Raw genomic sequence first — 9280 nt, forward strand, 5'->3', positions numbered from 1 at the left:
GCCAGAGCCTGAGTCTCTCACACACAGATTCATTGTGTCAAGAGCTCTGCACACCACATCTCACACCCACCAACACATATCGTATGCACACTCTCTTTCTGTCCCTCCATCTCTCTCCCTCATTTCCATCTTTTTTAGTTTCACTACCAATGTACATTTCCACGGTGTGATAATTGACCATGTGTGTGTGTGTGTGTAGTAAGTGTATGTTTGTTGAACTGAATTGAGTAATTGCCTCTCCATCTCTCTTCTCTCCCCTACAGAGCTCATCCTGGACCAGTGTTGGTCATAATTGATACACATGTTTATGTTCCCAATAAGACCAGCTTGTAGTGTGGCCTGTACTGGCTTACAGGGAGACTGGATTGGTGTAGTGTGGCCTGTACTGGCTTACAGGGAGACTGGATTGGTGTAGTGTGGCCTGTACTGGCTTACAGGGAGACTGGATTGGTGTAGTGTGGCCTGTACTAGCTTACAGGGAGACTGGATTGGTGTAGTGTGGCCTGTACTAGCTTACAGGGAGACTGGATTGGTGTAGTGTGGCCTGTACTGGCTTACAGGGAGACTGGATTGGGAGTGTGGCCTGACTACAGGGAGACTGGATTGGTGTAGTGTGGCCTGTACTGGCTTACAGGGAGACTGGATTGGTGTAGTGTGGCCTGTACTGGCTTACAGGGAGACTGGATTGGTGTAGTGTGGCCTGTACTGGCTTACAGGGAGACTGGATTGGTGTAGTGTGGCCTGTACTGGCTTACAGGGAGACTGGATTGGTGTACTGTGGCCTGTACTGGTTTACAGGGAGACTGGATTGGTGTACTGTGGCCTGTACTGGCTTACAGGGAGACTGGATTGGTGTAAAGCTGCCTGTGGATGACTACACACTGTGCTGTGCTGCTGTAAGGCTCACCACAAGCTGATCGACTCGCCTTTCCTTACTGTTTATCTCATACTCTATAATATAGACTGGAGGGCCTGTATGTCTGGAGCCCCTGTCTCGCCCACACACTCTCCCCAGGAGCAGATGGCCCTGGGTAAGGGTGAGTCTCTCTCTCTCTCTCTCTCTCAATATGTTATTTTGCAGAGTGGCTTGTTTGAGTTGCGGTTCTTTTTCCAAGTGGCACTTTTCGCATGATCTCTCTGTTGTCGGTTTAGCTGTGTTTTGTGATGATATGTGAGTCGTTTAGGTGGTATTGCTGCTGAAGGCTCCGGGAGGCTAGACAGATGATCTCACTATAGAAACATCTTCCTCCTGAGAGAAAGAGAGAGAGACAGAGACATCCTCATGTATGTACTGTAGTACTAACCTTGAGTGACCCACCATCGCCCGCTCTCCTCTTTCCCAATCCACCCATCTCTCTCTCATTTGATTTAATCTTGTTATGGCATGTGTTCTTTCTCCTATACACAGACCAGCATAAAACCCCATCCAACCAGTGCCAGTCCACAGCTCTGTACCTCATGCCAACCCAGTGTGTATGTGTGGGAGGGGGGAGCTGGCATCTGCCCAGACTTTATCTACACAAACCACAGAATGATGGAGATCCGCACAGTACAGAGAAATACACCCATTATATCAATCAAGAGAGAGAGAAAGACTCCAGAGGACTTACAAATAATCCACTCAAATCGTATTTCTTACATTTGAAGTGGACACATCTACTGTATGTGTGGTATTGTGTGTGTGTGTATGTGTGTGTGTGTGTGTGTGTGTGTGTGTGTATTTCTGTGTGGTATTGTGTCTGTATGTGTGTATTCATGTGTGGTATTGTGTGTGTGTGTGTTTTCTGTGTGTGGTATTGTGTGTGTGTGTTTTCTGTGTGTGTGTGTGGGAAGTAATGGAGCCTCTGTGTGTAACACACACTGATGACCATGCCTTGAAAGCATCCCCAGTATTCCCACTCTTTCTGACTGCGTTTCCCAGTAGCTGTGTGTGTCCATGTTCCCTGCCCTCCAGCCTCTCACGCAGAGGAATCTGATCCAGAATGGAGCTTTGATCAGGCCAGTCCACTCCTGGGGGTTCTGACAGCAAACACTACCTCGCTCTGTGTGTGTATGCGTGTGTGTGTGTGACTGAGAGAATTCTCCAGCTAAATATCCTAATACTAAATGTACAGTTCAATCAGTTGTCTGCATAACTTCACACACTCACACTCTTCCTCACTGAGATGGAACCTCACAGGGTGGAGACGGATTCTGACAGCTGTGTGCTGATGACATCATCAGTGTTCTGAGCTAGCCTGCAGTAGATTGAAACCCCACACTGGCCTTTATATCCCCAACTGGCCAGCCTGCCTGACACGGTGTATGTGTGTGTGTGCATGCGTTTGTGCGTGTGTGTTAAGCTATGATGAGAATAGATTGAACCGTACACTAGGAAATATAATATTTAACTGGACCACTCTGTCAGTCTGTTACACACATTGACACGCACATATCTGTGATGCCAAACCATTACAATTTCATGTTTGGTTGATTTCTTTTCAACCAAAATGACTATCTACCATTTTACAAACAAAAGAAGCAGATGACTTTGGTCGTTTTGCAATAATGGTTCCTGGTAACATAATCCTCAATTCAAACATGGACTAGTTTGACTGGCAGGTTTGACCTCTGAGGTTGACCCCTACTCCTGACCCTGTTGACTCACGTCCTGCTCTGAACAGAGAGGGGGAGAAGAGAGAGCAAGAGAGAGAGAGAGAGAGAGAGAGAGAGAAAGAGAGATATATTTAAAACAGACAAGGAGAGAGAGAAAGAGAGAGAGACTTTGGTGAGATTATTTAGTTAATCAGTTTCATGAGAAGTCATCTCTTGTGTTGCCCTAACATGCCAGAAGGTTGATTAACCCTCCTAATATGTTGTGGGTCAATTTGACCTATTTCCACTTTGAGTTGTCTAAAATACTAGTTAAGAAAATACTAGTTTTTCTCCATGAAATTAAATTACTTTTCCTCATTTAGGGTCATGAACCTAACTTCAAAATGTGGAAACACTGCTATGTTGTGGAATGTGTGTGTAGATTTTGTATACAAACATAATGTTGTGGTTCATTTTGACCCGGAGGCTTTCATGTCTACAGATATTTGCACAGGTCTGAAATAAACACGTGTCTTTGATGTATTTAGTTTTGACTGGTTCTGAATGCACCTTTATAATTATATTTGAGTGAAAAGGACATTTCCCAAGCTTCTCCTTCTCAGCGCGAGAGCAGCAAATCTCTGACACAGACATGCAAATATGATGTCACGGTCGTCCTCCTCTTCTTCTGAAGAGGAGAGGCGAGATGGATCGGAGGACCAAAATGCGGCGTGGTATGTGTTCATCATTAATTTTAATAAAGAAACACTGAACACTGAAACCCGATACAAAAACAATAAACGAAATAACGACCGTGAAGCTAATGCGAACTGCGCTGAAACAAGCAATCAACATAGACAATCACCCACAAACAAACAGTGCAACCCAGGCTACCTAAGTATGATTCTCAATCAGAGACAACTAATGACACCTGCCTCTGATTGAGAACCATACTAGGCCGAAACATAGAAATCCCCAAATCATAGAAAAACAAACATAGACTGCCCACCCCAACTCACACCCTGACCATACTAAATAATGACAAAACAAAGGAAATAAAGGTCAGAACGTGACATATGAGCTCCAAACAGAAAGAATGTGTTTGTGATAAAGGAAATATGATTAGCAAATAGTTCTTAAATATGGAGTTTTGAAATCAAATGTTCTTGTATTTCTTCTTTCTGAAAAGTCTGACAAGACAAAATCTAGTTTGAGCTGATTTGATTTGGTTCTTTGACTGTGTAGAGTGTGTTTAAACGGTGCGGGTCAATCTGACCCATACCACAATGGACGTCAAGGTTAGGTAATTAAGCACAAGGTTAGGTAATTAAGCACAAGGTTAGGTAAGTAAGCACACGGTTAGGTAATTAACGGATTAGCTAATAAGCCACGCACTGTATCCTGCATCCGAATGACTTCAGAGTGCAAGGTAACTCACAGTATATGACTGTATAGTCTCTGTTAGAAAGTATATCTCAGAGGTCCATCTCTTGGCCTGGTTTATCGAAAACAAGCTAATTCAAACTTGATTGAATTTCAAACTCCACTCTGAGATTTTGTTTTGATCAAGATGACATGCAGGTGATGGCTAGAAAATGAACGATTTATATTTAAACAACAATACAGGCATTTCTTGTCTTGGACTGAAATAGGTTCCGGTACTCATTCTGGGTGCTGGTACTGTTTATATTTAGGTGCAGGACCTCCACAATCTTTTGCGCTAATATTCTATAAGAGGAACAGGAGCTCAAGCAGTAGAACATTTGTGGTGCTGGTAGTCAGCTCCGGTGATCTCTAGCCCAAGTCAGCACTGATATACATGAGAGGTCCTGTGTTATGACATTTTTATTATGGCTGAGACGAGGCGAAGCCAAGTAGTCCACCACAGCCATGGTAAAAATGGCATGACACATGGACTCAAGTGTATTATTAAGCATTATAAACTGGTTGGTTCGAGCCCTGAATGCTGATTGGCTGACAGCAGTGATATATCAGACCGTATACCATGGGTATGACAAAACATGTATTTTTACTGCTCTAATTACGTTGGTAACCAGTTTATACAGTGCCTTTGGAAAGTATTCAGACCCCTTGACTTTTTCTATATTTTGTTACGTAACAGCCTTATTCTAAAATTGATTAAATAAAAAAAATCCTCATCAATATACACACAATACCCCATAATGACAAAGTGAAAACAGTTATTTTCAAATTTTTGCAAATGTATTACTAATAAAAAATAGAAATACCTTATTTACAGTATTCAGACCCTTTACCGTGAGACTCGATGTTGAGCTCAGGTGCATCCTCTTTCCATTGATCATCCTTGAGATGTTTCTACAAGTTGATTGGAGTATACCTTTGGTAAATTCAACTGATTGGAAATGATTTGAAAAGTCACACACCTGTTTATATAAGGTCCCACAGTTAACAGTGCATGTCAGAGAAAAAAACAAGCCATGAGGTCGAAGGAATTGTTCGTAGGGCTCCGAGACAGGATTGTGTAGAGGCACAGATCTGGGGAAAGGTACCACAACATTTCTGCAGCATTGAAGGTCCACAAAAACACACTGGCCTCCATAATTCTTAAATAGAAGACGTTTGGAACCACCAAGACTTTCTAGAGCTGGCCGCCCGGCCAAACTGAGCAATCGGGGGAGAAGGGCCTTGGTCACTGACAGAGCTCCAGAGTTCCTCTGTGGAGATTGGAGAACCTTCCAGAAGGACAATTATCTCTGCAGCACTCCACCAATCAGGCTTTTATGGTAGAGTGGCCAGATGAGGGAAATCCTCAGTAAAAGGCACATGACAGCCCGCTTGGAGTTTGTCAAAAGGCACCTAAAGACTCTCATCCCATGACAAACAAGATTTTCTGGTCTGATGAAACCAAGGTTGAACTCCTTGGCCTGAATGCCAAGTGTCATGCCTGGAGGAAACCTGGCACTATCCCTATGGTGAAGCATGGTGGTGGCAGCATCATGCTGTGGAAAAGTTTTTCAGTGGCAGGGACTGGGAGACTAGTCAGGATCTAGGGAAAGATGAACTGAGCAAAGTACAGAGAGATCCTTGATGAAAACCAGCCAGAGCCCAGATTTGAACCCAATCGAAAATCTCTGGAGATACCTGAAAATAGCCGCGCCGCGCCGCTCCCCATCCAACCTGACATTAAAGGGTCTGAATACTTATGTAAATGTGATATTTCAGTTTTTTATTACTAATACATTTGAAAAAATGCATAATGCTTTGTCATTATGGGTTATTGTGTTTAGATTGATGAGGGAAAAAAGTGATTTAATCCATTTTAGAATAAAGCTGTAACGTAACACAATGTAGAACCAAGGGGTCTGAATACTTTACGAATGCACTGTAATAGCAAGAAGGCACCTCGGAGGGTTGTGTTATATGGCCAACATACCACTGCTAAGGGCTGTATCCAGGCACTCTGTGATGTGTTGTGTTTAAGAACAGCCCCTGTCCGCAGCACATGGTGCCTTATAAGGCCCGGGGTGGTGTGTATATGGCCAATGTTTGCTTGTTTTAGTCAATTACAAAACTACATTTAAAAGATTATTTTTGAAAGTTGCCTGCTCCCAAACTTTCTCACTATTTAGAAAAATGTAATATTGTAGGGCTTCCTTCATGACCCTATTCATGATGGTGCTAGCAGCCACGTGAGCTAGCTAGCTACCGACATAAAGATTAAGATAGCCAGGGCCAACAACAAAAACAAACAGACTATACAGCTACAAGTAGTGAGTGGAGATACAAACGGACTGTACTAAACAAGTGAAATATCTTACCTGTGATGAAATGTTTTCCACACACATAGCTCTGCGTATCCTGCTTGGACACCAGGTCCCCACATTTCCAACTCTCCCACGCCGAATAGCCTGTAGCCACAGGGCTCTTCTCACAGGCTCTATTTCCCTATGTGGGAGCATTGTGAACCATAGGTTGGGACTTTTGACCTTGTTACATTGAACAACACAGCAGCTTTTCAGCATGTTTTGTTATTTCTGTATGACAAAAAAATCGGCGACGAAGTTGGCTCTTTCACAATGGGGGTCAATAGGAAATAATGTTTGTTTTCCCGAATTAGTGAGCATGGTCAAGGGGAATTCCTTATTATTCTGTGAGTATCGACTTGGAGTATAGGCTCTAAAAATAGGAATTCCACCCGTTGTATATGATTGGACTTCTGCTTAGGATAAGGCATACCGTCTCCTTCAAACAATCTCTCTCTCGTTTAGTCTCAGAGTAGTTTAGTCTCAGAGTAGTGGGTGAGGGGTCGTATACTCCTAACCTCACCCGCTCACTCCCTCCCCTCTTCCCTCCCCTCAGCGTGACCGTTGCCCCCTCTGACCAGCAGCCACACTGGCTGTCCAACTGAGAGCAGGGTCAGGGGTCAGGGGTCAATAGAGAGTGTGGGGGGAAAAGTCTGTTTCTCACCCTCTCTTGTTTTCTCTCTTTCTCTGCCTTCTGTTTCTCTTACGATTTCTTTCTTTCTTTCTTCACTTCCTGTCATCTGTTGTGTATATTTCTCCCCCTTTCTTTGGTGCTGGCTATACCACTCTGTTTCACTACATTTCTGCTTGTTTTACCCATTTAGCCCAGTGTCCAAGCTCTAGCTTAGCTCTGTCTCAGATGTGTATCTATGCCCACTTGAACGCCCCATGTTGCATAATGTATCTGTGGACAAAATGAAAATGTTGTGGTGGGCACATACGTTTGTAGTGGACACATAATGTATCTGTGGACAAAATGAAAATGTTGTGGTGGGCACATCAGTTTGTAGTGGACACATAATGTATCTGTGGACAAAATGAAAATGTTGTGGTGGGCACATCAGTTTGTAGTGGACACATCATGTATCTGTGGACAAAATTAAAATGTTGTGGTGGGCACATCAGTTTGTAGTGGACACAATGTATCTGTGGACAAAATGAAAATGTTGTGGTGGGCACATTAGTTTGTAGTGGACACAATGTATCTGTGGACAAAATGAAAATGTTGTGGTGGGCACATTAGTTTGTAGTGGACACATAATGTATCTGTGGACAAAATGAAAATGTTGTGGTGGGCACATAAGTTTGTAGTGGACACATAATGTATCTGTGGACAAAATGAAAATGTTGTGGTGGGCACATCAGTTTGTAGTGGACACATCATGTATCTGTGGACAAAATTAAAATGTTGTGGTGGGCACATCAGTTTGTAGTGGACACAATGTATCTGTGGACAAAATGAAAATGTTGTGGTGGGCACATTAGTTTGTAGTGGACACAATGTATCTGTGGACAAAATGAAAATGTTGTGGTGGGCACATCAGTTTGTAGTGGACACATAATGTATCTGTGGACAAAATGAAAATGTTGTGGTGGGCACATCAGTTTGTAGTGGACACATAATGTATCTGTGGACAAAATGAAAATGTTGTGGTGGGCACATCAGTTTGTAGTGGACACATCATGTATCTGTGGACAAAATGAAAATGTTGTGGTGGGCACATCAGTTTGTAGTGGACACAATGTATCTGTGGACAAAATGAAAATGTTGTGGTGGGCACATGAGTTTGTAGTGGACACATCATGTATCTGTGGACAAAATGAAAATGTTGTGGTGAACACATCAGTTTGTAGTGGACACATAATGTATCTGTGGACAAAATGAAAATGTTGTGGTGGGCACATCAGTTTGTAGTGGACACATAATGTATCTGTGGACAAAATGAAAATGTTGTGGTGGGCACATCAGTTTGTAGTGGACACAATGTATCTGTGGACAAAATGAAAATGTTGTGGTGGGCACATCAGTTTGTAGTGGACACATCATGTTCTGTGTACAAAAGTCAAAACATGCATTTGAACATACACATAAAAAAATATCCCCCCCACCCCTCAATCCTCTCATTAGGGCTCATTTGTTTGAACATACACATCAAAAAATATCCTCCCCCATCCCTCAATCCTCTCATCAGGGCTCAGTTGTTTGAACATACACAGTTAAAAATATCCTCCCCCCCATCCCTACATTCTCTCATCATGCCTAATTTTCTCAATTTCCTGTTCTCCCTGTTCCCCAATTACCTCTCCTGCTCTGCAGCCATTTGCTGAAGGGAGCTGGCCCGAGGAAAGCTTCTGATTCGACAATACCTTCAAGCCAATGGCCTACTACACAACACCCACATGACCAAGGTCCTCCCTCCAGCGTCATAACCACTCCCTCATGTTAATCAAGTTTTTTTTATAGATGCTCCTCCCTCATGCTCAGAAGTAAAAACATGGTGAGAGCTAAGAGATATGTTTGAGCACCATCGTGTGGCTGCTACGTCTTTGAAATGAGACCCTTTCCTCACATCATGTCAGTATTTGCCCTTTATTCTGTGCCTAAAACAAAATTAAATTGTCTAGGAAGTACAAATACTCAGAAAGTCAATGTCAACACATTTCGTTATTGTTTTTAAAAATGTGGGAATTCTATTATTGTATCATCAACTTCTCATCAACTGGGTTGCCTGGGAGTGGAATATTTCAAACTCATTGATGTGTTGAAGTATGCCATCTGCTGGCCAGAAAAACATTTGCACAGTATCCCCACCCTACCACTCAAAACTCAAACTTAAGAGAACAAGTGAAAGGCACAAAAGACACAGTGAAGAATCACTTAGAAGAATATATCACTGAAAAGAAGACATCACTTTCAAGAA

Source organism: Oncorhynchus tshawytscha, linkage group LG13 (assembly GCF_018296145.1).
Source record: "Oncorhynchus tshawytscha isolate Ot180627B linkage group LG13, Otsh_v2.0, whole genome shotgun sequence".
NCBI classification, from domain to species: domain Eukaryota; kingdom Metazoa; phylum Chordata; class Actinopteri; order Salmoniformes; family Salmonidae; genus Oncorhynchus; species Oncorhynchus tshawytscha.